This window comes from Atractosteus spatula, chromosome 21 (genome assembly GCF_055471065.1).
Source record: "Atractosteus spatula isolate fAtrSpa1 chromosome 21, fAtrSpa1.hap1, whole genome shotgun sequence".
In the NCBI taxonomy this organism is placed as follows: domain Eukaryota; kingdom Metazoa; phylum Chordata; class Actinopteri; order Semionotiformes; family Lepisosteidae; genus Atractosteus; species Atractosteus spatula.
Genome location: NC_142726.1, coordinates 15899673 through 15922270, shown reverse-complemented (window position 1 = coordinate 15922270; position 22598 = coordinate 15899673).

The following is a 22598-nucleotide window of genomic DNA, read 5'->3' as shown; positions in this document are numbered from 1 at the left end:
TCTCCTCGCGTTTGTCGCCTGTTCCGGCTTCTCCACCTGCCTGTGTCACCGCGACTGTTCGAACCGAACATGTGTATTTTGCAAGAGAAATAAAACATAAATAAGCCCGTTTAAAACACACACACACACACCCCCGATGCTGTTTTAAGTTGTGTGTTAAGAGATGAACGATTAAAGGGGGTATATTTTGGAATAATGAAGAAATGGATATTTCGACACAGGAAAAGTTTTCAACTTTTAATTACATATTCAGCTTATATTTAAATTAATGTGCGTATGGGTATGATGATAATAATAAAAATAATAATAATAAATTAAATGAATAGAGGTCAGGGGTTTAAATAAATACTATACTTAAGCAATTTCCGTAATTACAACAAGTTGAAAAATACAAAGAGAATTAACTCGTTGCGTGATACCATTCATCTCCTGGAGAAAAAACAGACTTTATTGTGGGCTTTACAGAGGCGCGTTATTGCATAGCACATTCATCTTAATTCTGGTACTAACTTACCGACCTTAAATCCATTTCAATATTTGCTTTTTCAAAACTTGCATGTATTCCACCCATAAGCCAAATAAAAAATTCATACTCTGAACAGTAAAGCAAAGACAATACATTTGGAGCAATAAACGAGTGCTTAAGAGCTGTACAGTGCTTAATATGCGATCATAAATTTGGAGTTTGTCAGGGTCGAGCATTAACAAAGCGCATAATCTACCGGAGGATAAATTTATTCATAATTGTTTCTTTTCAATTATTAATTATCCTTCCAAATTACTCATCACAATTCATGTTTTTTTGTACCTCTAAACAGAATAGCATTAAACCGAGAAACAGACAGTTGCACCTCCCTGTAATTTAAATACATATAGAGCACAAAACTGAATTATTAGCAGTTGTAAGAGCGCTAATAGTATTGGCTTATAAAAGAAATTGTTTTATCTGTTCAAAGGAATATAATATACATATATCTCAGAGCTCCAGCAGTTGTCTTTCAGTAGATTTATTACGTTGAAAAGACAAACGAAGCTATCAGTTGGGTTGATTTTGAGGAATGAAGATAATAATGTTACTATAGGTGATGTCTCGGATGCCATTATTCTGCACTGAATATTTAAAGAGAAGCTGTAGGCGAGATAGATTTGATCCCTCTTGCGTCAGCTCCGTACTTAGGACGCCTGTTACTTATATATTAATGGCAAAAATGTTTTTCAGACTTCTTTAATGTACAAGGACGCTTTTAATTGTAGAAAAACAATATTTATACGTGGCAGAAAACCAGAGTGTGAGAGTATTGGCACGTCTGTATCTTAAAAATAGATTTAATATATGTAACGTATTTATCGAAGAAAATCTGCATTAAAAAATAAGATTTCTAAGTTCTAGATACAGAACACCAAAGCGCTTATTTATATCATATCTGTAATCACATTGGATGGCGATCTACAATTTAATTTCGACTAATGTCTGTTTTTCTCCCAATGAAAATTACGAAACAATTAACAAAAATATACAAGTACAAATAAAAAATAATAACTTCTGAAACAACACTACAAAATAAAGTCAAAGGGTATCTTAAATGTACTCCATACTTAAATGAGCGAGTGCACCTCAGCTGCAGTACATGTTCGCTAATGTGATGTTGTGTTACAGAGCTGGGAGCGAGGTTTTAAAATCATATCAGCTATAACTTGGCGAGGCAGGGAAATGACTGCAATATTGTAATGTCCTGGGCAGGAAAATCAATGGTCAGTTAATTGATGTGAGTGTTGGTGTGAGATTGTAAACAGGGTGATTTGCAGCCCAGTCGAGCGAGAGACATTTTAAATGAGATTCACTCCAGACGGTCTCCGCCGTCGGGCTACACTGTGTTAACAATCACGGATTGAATGACACAAACAGCAAGAAATTTTAGACTGAATTAAAATGGGACGGCGATGGGGGTAGGGACTCAAAACGGGCGGTTAAACAGCCTCATCCACCCCCTTCTCTAGTATTTAATCAATGGGAAAGTAAATATTTTAAAATGTCCCTAACCTCACACTTATTCTTTACTAAATATATATTTCTTTAAAATTGATAAATTATATATACATTAAGTAGCAAAAAATAATTTACACCCTTCCCATTAATTTTGTATTGAAAGACTCCCCTTGTGATTCAAAAGTATTTGAATCCTTCATCTAGCCAATCAACCAGCTAGCCACCAAACGTGTGTATGATTGTAAAATGTGCGCTTTCAGACCCCCCAAAAAAATCATCCGTTTTTAAAGTTCTCGGTGGGCTGCGGATGTAGCCCCGGCAGCGCGGTCCAGCGCAGGTCCGGACGCGGGCTGGCGCGCGGAGCGCGAGAGGCGGTGTCATGCGCGCAAGAGGCGCGCATCCCCGCTCTGTCGCGCGCTGATCAATGCGGAAAGGAGGGGCGCGGGCCTCGGAGCGCCGTCCTTCTCCATCATCACGGACAGTCAATAATTGATCATTGCTCAGAATCGCAAAGCGTTTGAACATATAATTGAATCTCATAAGCCATGCGGGTCAGGAAGGGGGTTAGGATCCGCACCTCCAAACCGCCGCTTCTTCAGCACATATATATGTACCATTTGAACCTTTTCGTTCATACAGATCTTGAAATCTGTTTTGATAATATTTTTTAGAAGAAAAAAAGCTATGCACGATGCTGTAAAAACGCTGAATGTGACCTATTGAATTACTGAATAAACTACAAATGCTGCATAAGAAATAACTCAAGAATCTAAAATAACACATTTTAACTCAGTGGTATATATATGTATATTTGTGTAGATGTTTAGTTTTCTTTAGATAAGCAGGAATTGCACGTCTTCTTGCAAAAGTCCAGGGCTTGTTTTCTTTGTGTTTTCTTTTTCCATTAAGATGCATCTTTCCTGCAAAAAGTTAGGCGAATGTTTTCTGAGGTTTGCTATAAATTGCTCGTTGCTTTTACATCTCCACCCTCATTACGTTCATCTGTGTCACCGAAGATAATCGCTTCTAGTTTATCAGCTTGATTTACATTCGAACAGTTGGGAGAACGTGGAACTATTTTAAGGCACAACACTTATCCCTGTTCGTTTGCTATTCAGATAAAGACTGTCTTTAAGAGATGCGCCTGTCTTAGAGAAAAAAATCATACAGGACGAGAAGCCAAAAATACTCATACTAACCTACAGAAAAGAGGATTGTTAGCAGTAATAGTATGTATGTGATTAAGCATAAAAATAGTAATACGTTTCAGTGCAAACTGGTTCGTAGATTTCACCAAATAGGCGTTTAATTAACGCTGTCTTTTAAAGAGCCTAACGCATTCGTATTATTTCTTGTGTGACGTGACTTTTACTCAAAAATAAAGTAGACACCATCTATAAAATGTATAATTTTAACGTACAATAGGCAAATGTGTATTTTTACAATGAATCACGCTTTCTTGTTTTGATATCGTACACCGCCTATACATTTTCAGTTATATTTTTAACCAGTTCCCATATTTTCGTAATTTAACTGCTCTTGTTTAGTTTTAGTTTTGACCTCCAGTTGTGGTTATATATTAATCCAACACCTAGGACTGGTCCTTAATCAATGGCCTATGAGCTCTGACAATACATCCTTCATGCAAGGCTGAGAATTCTCCATGAATTTCCCTGGCACCTACGCAGCCAGGGATATCACGTCTGAAGTTTAACATTTTAAACAAATTTGTTCTAACCAATCGATATCCTAAAGCCAAAAAAATACAGAATAAGCTACATTTAAAATAGAGAAAAGTTTCTCTTGACGTGAACTTTTATTCTTGTTTTTTTCTCCTCATCATTTATGGAGAGATCAGATTTAAGAAGTCTTAAACTATTCGACGATAGTTTGAATTCTAACAAAACCAACAGTTGTGCTGACCTTAAGTCATAAAACATCGACTGTTCTGAGAAGTCTTACATTTTATTTTGTGCATGGGGGGGGGGGGGGGTATATTGTTTTTTTAATGTTGTGATTCTGCCTTTCAAATAAAAAATACCAACATACTGCTCTGTTTTAGCGCCAACTGGCCACAGAAACGCTATTCAAAAAGACGCGTGGAAACTTTGAGTTTGCGACAATTAATAGCTGTTTGATTGTACAAAAAGAATATTTTTCATATTTACATTTATTTAAAAAAAGAAATATAGTAATATTAAGGGCTGCAAAAACTTTTCTAGGCAACTTAAACTGCTCAGCATTCAAAAACAGAATCGAAATATATATATATAGAAATAAACGGCCATTAAAATTGTATTAGCTTTCCAAATCACAGCCTTCAACCTGAGCCTAAAATTCTATACATTATAATTGAAAAATATTAAGAGAAAAAACTTTTGCCACATAGGTAATTTTATATTAAGTATACATTAATTTAATTAAATATAAACTATATTTATATTTAAAACAATAACTAAGAATCTAAGGGTCAAAAAGGTTATGTTCAATTTGAAAAGTTCAAATGTAAAAATCTGAAAGAAACACAGTAAGCAGACTTAAATTAGAAATGATAGAAGAGTAAAAACCGTTTTTCACAAAAACAGATGGTTATAAATATTCTTTTTTATTGTTAATATATTACAATCAGGGATTTGTGTTTTGTGAAAAGGTGGCTGTTTTGCCAGTAATCCTGGATCATCTAAAATACGTCCATCAGCATTTCTAAGAGTAAAATATGAAACACCGCCTGTCCTGTGATTAAAATTGATCACCTGCACTAATTGAGAATGATTTCCATGAAAGGGAAGATCAAAAACAGTCTGCTGGCCTTTCGCAATTCCTACGGTGCTCCATCTAGTGCTCCAGTTCAGTCCTATGACCCCCAGTCCTTAGAGGAGCTCTGAATCTCATCTTTAGAGACTTTTACACACCTTTTCAGTCCTCAAAAAATTGACTTAACAATCCTGGTCCGTGTGTTTTTTATATCTTTTTGTCACTAGTCCTCAATGGTACAGACTTTGGCGAAATGACAGAAATGCTGGAGTCTTGGAGCTGATGTGGAGAGTCAGAACTGAGTCAGAACTGAGTAGTTGGACAGGGGAGAATAACAGACCCCCTTTTACAACCCGATCTGCACAAAAGTCACACTCTGCTGACAAACGCAGGTAAGGGATTTCTCGTAGACAAATCTAGGGTAATCTTCGCGTTTGGCAGTTGTGAAATGGTTTGACATTAATCAGACCACATCAGGCTGCCGAGATGTTGTGGTGGGAGTTTAAAATAAATACAGTAGCAATGTTCATAGTCAGACATCCATGAAGGTTTTAATTAGAGAGCGTCTCTAAAATATTGGGCTGTTGCTGCTGGAAGACATAGTGGATTTCTTTTGATTGAAATAAAGCTGAAATTAGTACATTACAGGGATATAGACACAAACATATACACAATTTTCAAAGGAGTGTTTTCTCTCTGTGGCAGATTTTCAATCTGTTACATCATTACTGTTTAATTTGATATATAAATAATACAAATAAAAATTTTGAATAAATTGGTGATTTTTGTATTCAGCATTTATACAGATTTGTTGTAGATGCTTGCCGATAAATCACACTTCCTCACTGCCAGATGAGTGGGTCAGTATTTCACCTATCATATTTGTTTTTGTGTGCTTAGAGGGTGAAAGATTTTCTCCTTGAAATGCTGCAAATTATTCTGTTCAGAAACCCCATTTTAGAAAAAGGCTGTCACCATATTATTTTATTTTAAGTTTAAAAAAATAATAAAACTGATTTGAATTGTTTAAAGCAAAGTATCTAAATATTTCTAAATGTGTAAAAGTATTAGTACAGCTGTGTAGATCTATTAAGAGTAATTGAGCTTTACACATGCACTCACAGGAGCAATGTGTATTATAGGAATTAGTTGCTAGTTTTTACAAACCCGTCTTACATGAAACTTATTCAAAGTTGGCAGTAGTTTTTGGACGTGTGTTTGGAACTATTATACTCTCAGACTTCAAAGCTAGCCACAAGCACCTTTTCACACTAGCAGAATAATAGATGAAAACACTCCCATCACATCCAGGGGACTGACTGCATGAAAATGACCAACGCTGAACTTTTAAGAAACTCCACATATGTTATCTTTTGCAGATACATATGTTTTTATTTCATTTTTACAACTCATCAATAAAGTTATACAACAAATAATTTAATCCTTAAAGTAATTGGGGGATTAATATTAAATTTCCACAGTGCTGTGTATGCATACAAACAGCAAATATGTATCCATACAAATCCTGTATTTTTCTAGACTTCCTGAAAAGAAATGCCTTTAATCTTTAAATAAATCTCCAGTGACAGTGACCTGTATTTGTTTTTTCTAACTTTGTGATGTGTGCAGAAATGTTTCCCCATGACATTGTTATTGAAACCTCCCTCATATTTCTGATACAAACATACTTGATTAGATTTCACTAATCACTCTTACAGGAAATGAGAAACACAATAGATTAAGACATCAACAATGGGTACCACTAGACTGTCTATATAATTTAAATGAATTCTCCTTTCATATGCCTTTGATGAATGAGATTTGAAAGAAAAGATGTTTTGCAAGTCTTTATTTTTTTATACTGCTGTAAACACAAGAGAATTACACTGACTAACAGCGTTCAGTATGTGGCCCCTTTTCCTGAGACAGAGCTGGAAAAAAAGGACAAACACGCAGAACATCTTGAAGACATCAGGAACTTCACAAAAGCAAAATGTTTACTTTTTTAAGAGCTAAAGAGAAAAACCCTTAATGAAGCAATTAATCAGGCTGAACGTGATCATATATCTGCGTGAGTGCACACACAAAAGAATGTGCACTGAAAGACACACACACACAAAACTAAGAACAAGCAAGCATAACAAAAACAACAGAAAACAGAAGCAATAAATATTCACACAATAAATAACCCTGGAAAGTTCAAGCATATCAAGTGCTTTATTTGTAGTGATCCTGGACACAAGATGTTTATCAGTACCCAACAGACAGCAGCTCAGCTTGGGCAAAGCTTTAATTCTGCCTGAGACAGCCCCTTATTGCTATTGATAGTTAACATCAGTGTCCAGGCTGAGAAATGGAGCTGCTGCAGGCAAGCAAAGCTATTGATCTCCTTCTTCTCGTGCCTCCCCTGAAGCTAGCAGAGAGAAATACCGGGGAGGCAGAGCGCCCCTGCTACTCAGCTTGCGTGGCCCCCTCTCTCTCTGTCACAGGGTTTGGGTATGATGGATAGAGATCCTCAGTATTCCATGCCACATTAGATGCCTTTTACAGTTATAAATTATCTGGTGTTCTGGACTGCAGGCTCAGATGGGCCACCCCAAGCAAAATTAAAAAAAAAACAAACAAACAAAATCCCAAATGAAAAAGGAAAAAAGGGACACACCAGAGAGATCACATCTTCTGCAGGTGATGCCCGGCCATTTTCATGCCAGCTCTGTCTTCGGGGTTAAAATTCCGCAATAAAATCAAAGTTCCTAAATGTCCTAAATACAAAACATTTGAAGTTGCAGGTCCTCATTAGGTTTCTTGACTCAGATCTGGCTACTATTTGTAGCCCGTTGCAATAAAAGGTTTACGGCTGCTGGCAGTATTTTATGCTTCATTTCTTTTGTGACATGTTCAGTCCTTGCTGAACCCTGAACATGTGCTATTTACCATGGTTTTCTACTGCGGGCTACAGCTCTTTCCCCGCCTCTGTCTCCCCCATGGCTCTCTTTCTTCACTGCATCGGTTAAACAAAATAGATAGAAATATGTGTGTATATTAGTCACTCCCTCTCATACGAAAAAGCTAAATTAAATAAGTGCTAACTCAGTCCCAAAGATATCTGTATGTATAAATCCAGGCTTTGCAGAAAGATGAGGGTTCGGCGGAGTCTACAACATTGTTCATGGTGGTCACATTTAAGAGCTGTCTGTTTTTCCACAGAGGCTGCCAACACTCTGATGCTCATAGACCTCAGCGTATCCATTATTAACCCAGCATAATTGGCTTTTAAGATTACTGAAATTACAAAAGGAGCGTAATGTCATTATCTGCCGTTAATTCTTAATAAAATAGGTTCTCGAAATATTGCACAATATGGAGGATATAATTTCATATGTAATTATAAACGATTATCAGGGTTAACTGCTTTCTAATTGTACTTTACATTGTAGAACAATGGAACCCAATTAGAATGTGGATACACACTTGGTTATCTTTAATGGTGTCGTGCAAGTGTGTAAAAAATGACTAAAAAATGAAAGGAAAGGGAAGAATAAGTATCCTGTCAGATAAAGACAGGATTTGTCTCAATAAAGAGGAAAGATTCCTTCCTTCCAAGAAAAGACATTCATCACCTGCTCTAGTTCAACAGGCGGTTGTGCTGCATTGGGTTTTTGATACAATTCTGCTTCAAGTATCCCAGTCTTATATGAGTGAGCTAACACGTGTCTAGGAAGAGTGAGGACATGCAAAACAACAGCTCTCGTTTGAACTTATTTTGTGTAAAAACAAAAAATGCAGCAAAAAGCAGAATGCATTCTCCTGCCTAACATTTCTATGTAAGACAAACATTTGCATCAGCTTTCAACAATTTTCTAGCGTTTCACTCATTAAGATGAAGTTATTGAACACATGTCATTATGCTCTGGTGTATCGAGCAGCATGTTCAAATTAAGCAATCTCCCATCGCCAGGTGGGCGTTCAGGACTGACCCCTGGACCACAGGCAGGCAGGCCTGTCCATCCTGCTGCAGCTCCTGGGTCATTAGTCTCTCCAGACCTCCACTGATAGCATGGGCAGGGTGTATATTTTTTAAAATTTCCTTAATCGCCTGTCTGAAAGGAGTTTATTATGGGGTTCAGGCAGACATGTAGCCATTCTTAATGAATATAATTTCCTATAATCTATCCCCTTATTTACCACTCACGCAAAACGTTTACAGTATCAGTCCCAGTAGAGGCCACAGGCTGCTTGTCTGATCATTAAAACTCGGGAAGCACTCCATAAGGAAGTGTGCGTTCGTGCTCTAGGCACAAAACTGCATGCTGGATGAGAGAGAGGCCATGTCTTACCTTCATTAGCTGAGTAGGTCTAATTTACATATATATATAATTCTATAATATATCTATTTTTATTTGTTTTCTTTCTCATCATATATCTGTTAAATGCACTGTGTTAAATGTATTATGTAATGTGTTATGTCTTTACCTGCCTGTAAAGCAAATTTCCCATCTGCAACAATAAAGTAAAGTTAAGTACAAGACTAACTAGCAAGCTGAAATAGCCGAATAATTTCGGACAGCTGAACAGAAAACCAAACAAAGCAGCAGAAATCATGCTCCATAGGAAATGGCGGACTTATGCTGTCCTGTGCTCTATTCTGCTCGATCAGAGCTGTTAGTCAAAACCCCTTGGTTACTGTCACTTGTAAGAATCTGCATTTGACCCCCCTTCTGCCCATCTTTTGGGTCCTGCCCGATCGGTGTTTAATTCATGGCTCCCAGTGAGTTAAACACGCGCAAATGAAAATAATCAGTTGTATACTTTCGAGTAAGTAACAGCACCCATGTTGTGGATGTGTTGGTTTCACTTTACAGCAGGGCTCCGCAAACATGGTCATGTGACTGCATGCCAACAACTCCCCTCCCATCAGGCCCGAGATCTCTGAAGCATCCCGGGAGGCTGTGAGTCACTTGAACGCTCTTGGCCTTCCTCGTCTGTTTTTGAAAAGCGTCTGGCCTTAGACAGAGAGTGTCTTTACCCTTTCATAATGAGAGTGAGTCACCTCTGCCCCACCTCCGTTCACTGCTCAGCTTTCGGATTTCCTTCACTCTGAAAAAAACGGCAACCAGGTGTTCCCTGGACTCTGTCATAATCAGAAATATCTCTCTTCGCAATGTATATCTAGATTTCTTTCAAGGCATTTTCTCTCTTTTATTACTCTCTTTCCTATTCATGTCTCCGTGCCCCAAAGACTGCAGGGAAAGAGGCTTTTCTGTAATGCGCAGTTACTCTCAGCCAAGCTTTGTTTTGTCCAGATAGCTCTGCTCTCGTTAATATTCACAGAACGACGCAGCCTTTCACAAGACGGTGAGGCTCACAATATCCCCAAACAGCCTAGTGTGGCCCTTCATATGTAAACACGCTGGAGGGACTGACATCTCCTGACAAACAACTCGGAAGACATGCGACTTCATTCTGTATTCATGGCATGGCACCGAAGTTAACATGAAAGTGTGATTCTGAGGCCTGCCCAGCCCTGGGCACACAGGGGGTGTCCTCTCCAGCTCCCGCACCAGAGCACACACTTAAAAAAAAAAAAACATAACGAGAAACCAGATTCCTGAGACCTATCCGAGAACAAATAACCGCTTTTCACAAATAATACTGCACTTTTCTGCTAACTAGTCTCTCAAACAGAATAAAAAGAACAGTTGGATAGATACTCTACCACTCCAGGCGCTATAATAACATCAATCATTTTCTTTAGAACTTCATAGATTAACTTTGAATTATATTTCCAATTATTCCATCCATTTTCAGAAAACCATTCATATAAATAATTGTTTGCAAAAATCTTAAAATTATTTTCATGTGTTGTACAAATCGGACAGTAATGCATTACAGCTCTACATGTCCACCTCATAAATCACCTGGAATTATTAATTTCAGTTTGTGTTTGAACTGTAAACATTAACACAGGTGAAGTCTAACTACACATTTTTGGTTAACTAACAGAGGTTTTTGCATGAACTGACTGAGCTTGTCTTTCTTTTTTTCTGAGAAAATCCCCTTTTAACTGTGCAGTGTGTCAACGAAGGTAAGGAATTGGACATTTGCATCGGCCTATTAACACCTACACAATGGAAAAGGGCTATTTTCTATAAATTATATTGTTGAAAAAAATGTGTTTTTAAAAAACATGAAAGCTGCAAAATTAAGCACTACAGGACCCTATGTTTATATACCTGTCACCTTTTAATATGAAATAACCCGATTTTGACTGTGGTCCTCAGACACGACCCCCTGCAGAGCAAATCATATGGTGCTTCTCATGGTAGGTAGGGTCTCTCATACATTCACTCCAAAGACAAGGAGGTGCATTTACATCTTAATTACTACTTTAAACAAGCGACTCAAGGACACACATTGTCTGTTCCTTTGCGACATGTGTTGGAAACTTTAGTCCTGAAGAAAGGATTGTTATCATTCTGAGTTTTACTTATCTGTCACAAAATATCACATTTTCTCCACCTGTGTGTTTACAAAAGGCTCAGGGTGTAACCCTGGGGGGCTCGTGCATAGAAACAGAAAATTCTGCTTGGGGAGAAAAAGCCCCTCAGGAAGATTCCGTATGAAGGAATGGCAGATCCTTATAAAAATAACATCTCAATGCCAAAAAAGATGTCAGAAAACAGATACATCCTACACAGCATTGCAAGAGAACAAAATATAGCCACACCACACGTTAATGTATTGTATTGATCCCTTTGGTGTTTCAACTGTTATTGATATGTCCATAAAAATGAGAGATTCTTGTCTGAACATTTAACACAACTTTCTGAAAGGTGCATTTGCCTACTCGGGGACAAGAAGCTGATTGGCAGCTGTGAAAGCGGGGGACTCATTGAAGAAAAGAACACGAAGGGAAATGCAAGTCTGAGGCGTGGATGTGAATGAGGAGGGTTGTGAGAAGCAAAGGCCACTGTTTCAAAGCAGTTTTGTGTCCAGAAGACATTCCTTTCAGAATTATAAACCCCGATAAAGAAATGGTAGCTGGGAAAGGTCAGACTGCAACAGAAAAAAATGGGTTTTGTGTTTGTTGCTGCTTAGATCAGTGTGTCTGCAAACACTTAGTAGCATAGAAAAGGATTTGGGATTTTCACTTCAGAAACGTTTGGTGTGGTAAGCCTCACCGCGATAAAAGTAAGGTAAGAGGGACTTGGGCCTAAATTGGCTATTCTTGAGATTGGACAACGAGGTCTCTCTCACTACCATTGCTGAAAGTTTTCTCTTTTTTTTTCCTCCTTGTTTCTGAGACAAGGGTCACACTTGTGTGTGCAAGAGCCACTTGTGTCTGGCACTGGTGTCTTAGACAAGAGAGCAAAATTACAGTGCTACACAGAGCCCCAGGGAGTGCTAAAGACAAGACGAGCCAGGAAGTCAGGATACTTTCAAAATTCCAGAAGTACAGTGGCATTCCACACAATTGTCTTTGAATCCCCCATCTCAACCAGCCGTCTCTGCCACAAATCTCTCCATACGTGACAAACGCAGAAGACAACTGCTAAACAAAGACATCTTTGAAATGCAAAATACTGTATATTTTATATTTGACTTTGGTTTTGGCTGGTACAGTGGTTAGCATTGCTGCCTCACAGTGCTGGGACCCTGGGTTCAATTCCAGACCTGGGGTGCTATCTATGTGGAGTTTGCATGTTCTCCCTGTGTTCACATTGGTTTCTATTAAGTGCTCAAGCTTCAAAAAGACATGCTGGTAGGTTAAGTACCTTCTGGGAAAACTGGTCCTGATGTGAGTGTGTTCTTCTGTGTGTCTGCCCTGAGGTGGACTGGCATCCTGCCCAGGGTGTGTCCTGCCTTGTGCCTGTTGCTTCCAGGGATAGACTCCAAATCCCCTGCTTTATTGGACAAAGTGGTTAAAAAATGGATGGATAGGGTTTATAGAACTCATTGATGCATCGACATGGGACCAGCCCATTGGCTTAGATCTCTTCCCTAATTTCTCTGTGTAAGCAAAAAAGCAGAAAAAATATATATATCTGGTATAATAGCTTGTATATCTTCTCAATATTCTTATCGAAAAAGGCAAATGATTAATTATGATTAATTAAAACATAAATGAGTAATAGTATTTTTAAAAATATATTCATCTTGACTTTCACAAAAGCCTTTTACAAATTTCTGAAGTCTCTATACATAGGACTCATCCACAAACATCGGAGAATCCCAATTGTGCAGTCACAGAAATCTGCTCTGATATCTACAACCTCTCAGAAAATCTACTGTCTAATGCTGGAGTTCTTTGCTTCCTCCTAATGCATTTAGGACGAAGAGGCAAGCTAATATGTCAAATACTAGTGTAGTATACCGAATATAAATGTATATAAATGTTTGACATGAGTCTTACATCCATGAAGTATACAATTTCAGTTCACTGGTGTTGCAAGCTAAGGGCTCTTAACTCCACACATCTCCCAAAATAGATTCAAACAGGTTGTTTTATGGCTTAGTCTTCGCAGAGATAAAGGTTTAAACATAAAAATAGAAAAAAAAGTGAACTTTTGTCTTACTTTTAATGTTTACGACCAGGTCAGCTACCTTGACATCTTCGTTAAAAATGCAGATAACCTGATGAGTAAATGAGCTCCAATATTTTAAAACTGTAAGACATACCACCCCTTCTCTGGGGGCACAGAGGACCAAGTTAGAGCGTGTTCAGACATGTAAACCTACAAAAAAAGACAGTAACCAGCAACTTTAATTAGTTATTTGCGTAAAAAAAGCTTTTCAAAAGACAATTGGGAACACAGAGCAACACATTTGTAACTTGATAGTGATGGGCCTCATTTTTGCCCAGTTATCCCGAATTCTCTGTGTGGAAGCAAAGCTCTTTCATTGCAAATAAACTGGAAACGAGCACACCTGGCAACTAACAGGCCCATCTTGAGATAAATCAAAGAGTCACAGCAAAAGACTTCACTCCAAATGGAGACTGTACAACCCTCCAAAACCTTAATGCATGTAAATGTCTCTCTGAATGAAAAGTTACATGTCACTCCTTTGAATTTCTATCTTTAATACTAGAATAGCTACTTACTGCACTGTAACTGTACTGTAACAAGACATTTTATTGGAATAATAATTATAGTAGCAGAACGCTATCTCTGATTTGTTGCAATAGCAGTGAAAACCGAACTATATGAATAAAACATTGTGATACTCCAGCAGCTTCCTTATCTCCCATGCTATTCATGATCCAAGGTACATTTTATAACACTCGCAGCGCCATCAAAATAGGGCCGATACAAGCATCAATCTCCTGGATAAAATCAGGCTGTGCTCTCTGCCAAGCCGTGACCTTTCTGATGCCTTTGGATAGTCTTACTTGTCCATGTCCTGCGACAATTACCAGGGGACGGTTTGAAAACACAGCTTTAATGGCGAGGGCTGGAATTACTGGCTGCATCAAAGGGCTCTCGGCTGGACCCCCAGGGACTCGGACTGGAGCTACAAAACTGACACAAATGTGACACTGGCAGGGAGCGCAGATCAGCTGCACGGCCCTTTCCGAGGTGACGTCTGCAGTCCGGCTGGGGTGGTGGGGGGGTTCTCCGTTTATTGATCCCAATAAAAGAGAGATGTCCCCCACTCTGAAGTGGGGGGCTTTAGCTTCTCCCAGAGCTTTGCAGGGAAGCTTCAAGGTGCTGCTGCAAGAATGCATCAGCTATGGTTTAATTCTACTTTTCATTTATAACCCATGAGCCCTCGGTGTAACAACCTATTATAAAAAACACACATCACGTATTATTCTTCAAATAACGTCGTCATAAAATCAGAAAAGGATAAAAATATAGTATATGCCAACATTTTGACTACATAGTATAATGTGCAATATAGGTCTATTTGTTATGGTACATTATTGTGGGAGTAAATACGTGCTTAGACAAGTAGTTAATTCTGCTCTATTATGTTCCTATAATGTAATCTGATTCAATATTTTCAAAATTGATGTTTGAACCCTTCGCCATTGCACCACTGATCTTCCGAAACATTCGTTTGAAAGATTTTAGAAATTGAAAACCCCCCAGAATATTCTGTTTTTTATTTAGTAAGACTGCAGCCACACTAAGCCCTGTCTGTCTCTCCCTGTGGATTCCTTGAGGTCCAGGCTCCAGCCTGCAGTAGCCATGACATTTATGTCTGGAAGCTCAATTTGCATACAGTATGTGTCCCTTCTAAAGTGGTTTGTATACGTAAATTATTACAGACCCTTTTCTCACAAAATTTAATGGCTATTTTTATTCCAATGGGAGGAGCTCCCTCTTAGACACTTTTTGTTTTATTCTCTGTTCATACATGCCTCTTCAGTTCACGGTGAGGCAGATGAGGGATTTAGTTTCTTGAGGAGCGCTGTACAATAATCTTTCCGTGCCCAGAACATAAAACCCAACCATAATTGTGTACTTTCAGGGGGTTCAGGCTAGCATTAGAGGTCGTAAAACATAGCCGTGAATTAAATTCCCAGGTCAAAAGGTAAAGTAAATGGAATTTGATTTGCCTTGATTGCAGGGTCAAAAACTTTGTGCCTCTGAGAAAGGGCTTGAAGTGTAGATATTTTATCATCTCGAAACACTGTCCTGAAAAGTCCGAGAGTTTACTACCCCAAAAACACACATAACTAAGTGCTTTCAATCCACATAAAAGACTACGTTTAATGTGTGAGTGGAAAAGCAAAAACAAACACACACATAAGGGGTATACAAATAGGAACAAATGAATTAGAGTCGTTTGAGATATCTACATTAAGGTAAACGAACATCTTCCAACACATAACACAAGGAGTGAGTTGAAGCTGCTTTCACAGAGATACCTGAAGATTTGAATTATTTTCCACATCCATTCTGATGTTTTCCAAGCACGGAGCCATCAATTAAAACCACCCGAGATCCTATCAGTGGAATGAGGTACAGTGATCGCAGCAGCTCCTTGAGGCCACAGCCCAACATACCGAAACCACTGTGGCAGCATTTCCACAGAAAACCCTCGGTGTTTCATGAACTTGCAGAGGAACACAATACTTTTCAGGGCCGGTAATATCGGGTTCCACCCCTGCATGGCACAATCATAACAAGCACAGGCACTAACGGCAATCACAGGACAAGTAATCAGACACTCCAAATGACTTAGAATTGAATGCCACTAAATTAAATCGGCATCAGGAACATTAAATTTGCAAGGCCGAATTAATAGCACAATCAGGGGACATTCTAAAAATAAAAATTGCATGCCGATGCAAACTAGATGTACATTCTACCCAAGCTTTAAATCAGTGGAGCTGCAACAGTTGTGAACTACAACAATTACAAAAAAGAGATCTAGGGAGCAGGCAAAACGCGAAACGGAAAAGGATTGTTGGGAACAAGGGTCCCGGAACTGTGATTACACAGAGAAGGCTTCTGAGCCGCCGAAGCAGCGTGGCTGTTTCTTGGAAAGGAAACCTGTTATTAAATGTAATCATCCTCCTTCGAAGAAGATCACAATCTCAGCTAGGGCTGCGTTCCTCGTGCGGCGCAATAAATTGGCGGATCGATAACGGTGGCAGCTAATTAAAAATGCAAATGAAGAAAAGGGTAAAGAGGTGAACGGGAAACTAAAACTCCAATGACAATCTATAAAAATGGCTTCACAGACAGTGGTAAATTTGGGACATCTACCACATTACTTTTATTACCAACCTAAAAGGCAAATGTCCTACCGAAAGACCTTAAAATAAAGACGGAAGAGTTCTTTTCTCATATTATGACAATTCACATTTAAAAAAAAAATATATTGAGCCATAATCTTCATTGCAAGTGGTGATTATTGGAATTGTCCTCAGGATTACATCATAACATAACCGGCATTCCCAGACACAACAGGTATATCTACAGTCAACTGAAATTAATGTTAAAGGAAAATGAATCAGTGACAATTCTAATCATGATATGGCATTTGAACAAAATGTAGTTAGGCCCATACATTTGCAATACAAACAAACAAATACAATAAAACAAACAGCTAATTTTCTCTAATTTAGATCAAATATGCAGGCCATTCCTGCGTGGTAAATCCTACATCTTGGATTATTCTAATCAATTTAGATGCGTACAAAAATAGAAATGTAAGATATCTGAACTCATAAATCACATATATCAAACATCGCAATATACCTTAACGGTGGCCATTGCAGAGGCTAACTATAATTGGCACACAGCAAATATAAATTGCATTGCAATAATAAATTGCATTAAATCACATAGTAAAGATGTATTTTTTTTCCTTGCCTTTTTTATCTTTTAGTGCACATCAAACTTCACATATTGAAATATCTACATCACTAGACTCACTGCGCTAATATTATGCGTGTAGAAGTAGTGAGCATGTATATTGAAAGGAAATGAAGGAGTTGCTCTGCAGATCTAATGGTTAGGCTAATGTGGAGCACAGGAAGAGAAGGAAAAGTGAGAAAATGACAGAGAGTGAGGGAGGTAGAGAAGTGTGTGTGTGTGTGGGGGGGGGGTTACTGAGGTAGCGAGCAATTTCTCTTTGTTATCAAGTGAAATGACTCCGCAAATATGACAATAAATCATGGCGGAAATCAATCTGAACAGAGCCAACTGCTCTGCACTGATAATGCATCAATCAATATTTAATGTTTAGACTTTAATTAATCCAGAAGCAGGAAGCATTCTTTCAGTGACAAAAAAAAAGTGATTTGGTATAAAATGCCTTTTATATCAAACAAGGACCAATTGCTCTCTGTCCGGGAAGACTTTGAATCGTGTCCCATTGGTCGATTCTCAAGACCTTTATTTATTAAAAAAAACCCCAACAACTGGAGTTTGGAATCCAAATGCGATTAGTAGGATTACCTTCTACTGAAAATATAGTCGAGGACAACAGAATTACAAGTCAGATAAGGCTGGAGACTGAAGTGTGCAATTTGTAGCAGAGACCCCTTTGAAAGGTAAGAGTGTCTTAATCCACACACGTACCCTGAGCTCAGATAAACAGGTGTTTCAGATCAATCCAGTAGCGGTGCCCTCCTGCCCCTTCTCAGAAGGTCTTCCTCCAATCAGGAATCAAAAGCAATTATGACTGATTAACAGATTCCAAACACAAAAGTACAAGCCTGCAATCTTTATTTCTATATAGTACCATGTGGAATTAGTTGTCTCTTTCCATTTTTCTTGCTTTATTTAAAGAACGATTACCTGTGTTTTCACAACACCAATGATAATCTCAGGTTCTCGAAACACCCACTTTGGATCATTGCTTCATTGTTCGCCATAGATCATTATAAAACAACAGCAGTTCCCTGGGCTTTGTGCTGGTATCTTCTCCACAGTAAGCCCCTGAGAGAGCATCTCCATAGAGTGGCCTGACACGAGCAAAGACCAATATACATCCAATAGAAAACTTTCGAGATGCTTATTCTCTGCTCGCAGTCTGCCTTGTTTTTTAATTTATCTCATGGCCTCAGGGCCATCATGGAAATGTAGCTCTAAGAGATATTGTGTTGCCGATTTTGCCTTTAATTGCTAACTTGGGAAACTGCTTGTAAAAATAAGCAAATTAAGTTCAGAACTCTTGCATTTGGTTGATCATAAACTTACCTATTTAAAAATTAAACTCGTGACCTGCAGTCACAGATTTCATTACACTAGTGTCTGGCAACTCAGCAAGCTCATCATCTCAAGGCCCAACACACAAGGAACCCGGGCCTCTGCCTGACAGCAGACAGGCAATACTGATATGTACTGCAAAACAACTGGCCCATCCCAGATGTACTAAGTACTACTCTTTAAAAGTGAAACACTGGCAAATTAACAAAGCGATACTGGGTGCAGCCATACCTGACAGAGGTTCCTGTGCAGATAAGTGGGCCATAAAGACGTAGGAGCCCCACGTGATATTTTACTGCATTGATTCCAGATGAAGGTTTTGAAATAACTAAAGCAGTGTGCAATCAAATCAAACCGACACAAAAGTAATAAAGAATTACTATCTACAAGAGTCTATCTTTAAAACGGAAAGAAGAGTAGATGCATCACTTGAATGAGTAAGTGAAAATGTCATTAAAATTCCTTATTTTAAAGTTGTATTCTTTATCACGTCATATAGTGTAACCGCTAGTGTTTTCCCTGGCTTTCAACTCACATTAACACGACATCCAGTATTCGACATAGGCCCTGTCAGTGCTGCAGAGGGTCTAACCAGTAGCATCACAATGAAGAGGGAGAGCTGACTGTTTGAGAAGGCAGGGGTGTTTTCCTTATGACAGAGCTTTAAAAGTTGTGTATTTCCAAACGTGTGTGCCTGCGGTTTATCTGCTCATCTGTTACCTATTCGAAACAAAGGAATGCCACTGGGTCCTTGTATTTCAGGACCAATTATCCAAGGGTGCTGTGGAAATTGGTGCAACATTGATGCTAATGTTCCGAGTCCTGGGGTGAAAGTGAGCCATGTGTGCTCAGGGTGTTACCCCAGCCCGTGGGCTACAGATCAGCCAACACACTGCTTCAATTCCAGACACATGGCAACAGGCAATACAGCAGACTATCACATGAAATCAGAGGCAAAATGGCCTTATGTTATTAATAAAATAAACATTTCTGACACCCAGAACCCAGAAGTTTAAAATATCTACAAGGTTTGATGAATTTGAAAATATTTACACATGGATTTATTTACTGCTAAATTAGAGCACGATAAATATTGTATTCCAAAAATCATGTGTGCTCTTAGAGACATTTCGCAAGGAAATGGTAAGTAGAACATTTTGACATGAGCCAAACCTTATTATTTCGAAACGCAATTCGCATAACCTGCTGGGACTAATTTAGGGAAGTTTAACAGTTAAAATATTGTAAAATATTTTCACAAAATGTTTTACAGTTTTCTTGGGCTTCCTGTAATTTTTGTAGAAGCGAAATGTTACAGCACATGTAATAACGCCAAAATATGATGTAATGAGAGTCAGAGCTGAAGAGCAACACACTTCCTTATTTATCGGATCCCGCTGTTGCAGAAAATCTGTTCTTCACTTTTTAGCACAACTGCTGTGCTTGTTGCCGGCCTTTTGTGACAGGATAAACGTCTCACTTAGAAAAGCACACAAGAAGAAATTTGGGAGTTCAGGTCTGTAAGAGCTCTTTGGAATTCATAGGTTGTGCAAAATTTAATTTTTAAAGTAGAACAAGTGGGAGTTTTACCTGGGAATAAACACCGTTATATTAATATATAATACTGACACCTGAAGAAGGCTCCACGGCCGAAACATTGCGTTTTCTTTCTTTTCTTTTCAGCATGGAATAAACCTATTACTTGTTATATTAATATACTGGATATGGGCCTGTGTGGGAATGAATATTGATTAGCACCTGCTGTACATTATCTCATAATGAATACATGCTCTTAAAACACATCACAAACCCTACAGTGTTCTTTGTAACATCTACTATAATAAATACTATTTTATATATATCCAGCCTTACAGTTTATAAGCAGTGCCTATACGGTTCAGAAAGGTTAAGAAGGACATTTCATCATCACATCACTTTCAATAACTGCTGTTATTGCTACTCAGTTATCCAGTTTCCAGCTGGTGTTATCCAGTTCTGAGTCTCAGTGGCTGAGGCCTATCCTGGGACACATTGGGTGCAAGGTAGGATACACAAAAACGTGCACACACACGCATACTCACACCAGGACCAATTTTACAGAAGCCAACTAACACAGCCAGCAGGTATTTCATCCTGAACATCACAACTGGCAACCCCCTGGAAGCTCAGCAGGTATGAGCCTGGTCAGTACCTGGATGGGAGACCTCCTGGGAAAGCTGAGGCTGCTGCTGGAAGAGGTCTTCATTGGGTCAGCAGGGGGCACTAATTTTGTGGTCTGTTTGGGTCCAAAAGCCCCAGTAACTGGGGGACACTATACTGTAAAAAGGTGCCGTTCTTTGGATGAGGCATTAAACTGAGGTCCTGACTCTCTGTGGTCATTAAAAATCCCAGGGTGTTTTTCAACAAGATTAGGGGTTATCCCAGTGTCCTGGCCAAATTTCCCATTGGCCCTTACCAATCATGGCCTCCTAATAATCCCCATCTCTGAGCTGGCTTCATCACTCTGCTCTCCTCCCCACTGAGAGCTGGTGTGTGGTGAGCGTACTATGGCTGCTGTTGCATCATCCAGGTGGGGCTGCACACTGGTGGTGGTGGAGGGGATCCCCATTACCTGTAAAGAGCTTTGAGTGGAGTTGTCCAGGAAAGGGCTATGTAAGTGTAAGGAATTATTATTATTGAATGAACTGAACCCGGGGCTCCAGCACTGCAAGACAGAAATGCTGACCACTTTACCACTTTACCACAGTGCCACCGTGCTAAGGGAGATGACTTAATAAAATAAGAGCAGCAAAAGTTAAGGCATTCCAAACATAAAGATCAGGGGTCTTAAAGTTCTTTTGCAACACAATGCTGTAGTGCTGGGCCGAGGAGCTCAGCCACTGCACACATCCATTTAGCCTAAGTCTCCTTTTCAGACCACTTGGTATTTAGTAATTAATTGCTTGAAGGATCTCACCCAGCTGTATTTTAAAAGAAACTAGGGTATCAGCTTTAACAAAATGGCCGGGCAGCTTGTTTTCAAATCCCTCTGGGTAAAGAAGTTCCTCCTGCTCTCAGTGTTAAATGTACGTCGAAGCAGTGGAAATGAACAAATAACGCTCTAAAGCAATGAGATGGAAAGGTCTTGATGGGATGGGGTATAGAGACTCAACTGGTGTGATACAGTAAACAAAAAATAACCAGAACCAGAGATTCAGAACTGAATAAAAAGAAACAGCATCTGATCTCACTGCAAGCAGGCCCTAATTCTTTCACTGGCCATTGCTGAACATGTGGAACGATATAATTAAAGCTCTAAATACGATGAGAGAATATGCTTCCATCATTTCAGTGGCCAGATGGGTGACTGAGAAAGCTCAGCAGGTAAAGAAGAGGTTGCTGGATAGGGTTATTTCATATTAGATATTGGAAGCCTTGTCTTTCATCAGCGCATAAAGGAGGAAGTCCACAGACAGGCAGAGGGGGTGTTGAAGTGCTTTGTAAAAAAATCTCCATTGTTTTTCACAGCCAAGTGCAGTGCAATGCCATTACAGTGCAATACAGTGCACTGTGTTGTAACAGAAAATGTTGTCATGCAGCCACTTGGTATAAGAACATTATGTGCCATAACACTGCCATCTGCTTTATCATTGCCTGTGATCTAATGGGGCCATGTGTTGTTATAGAGTGATGAGGTCAGACGTTGCCACTGCTGGTATGTACAATGACAATGCAATGAACAAAAAGAGCTTTATGCAAATACTCCCCAGAACTTGCCGAAAGCAAAGTAAATGCACACTGTATGCCATGTGGTAACCTCAGCATTCTCCTCAAATGTTAAATAACGGATAATAAGGAAGGAGAGAGGAAAGAGGGGAAGGAGGTAAAGGTGAAATGCCACTCATGTCGTTCTGAAAGCTTTCATGATGAGGGCACTGACGTTTCTGGGGGAAGAACATTAGGAAGTAACAGGTGATGTTAGAGATGTGGGCTCTCAGCCATGCCTACAAAATAGCATTCCCATTCCTCACTGCTCCCTGTTAACGCCTTTACATTTATTCATTAATTCATCTGACAGGCACTTTCACCCAAAGCATCGCATCTGGTCAAGACGCAAAGAGTGCATAAGACAGTGGCATGAAACCACAGCAGTACTGCAGAAAACAGTAAGTACAGCGGAAACTAAATGCTAGGATGTTGTAAAGTCA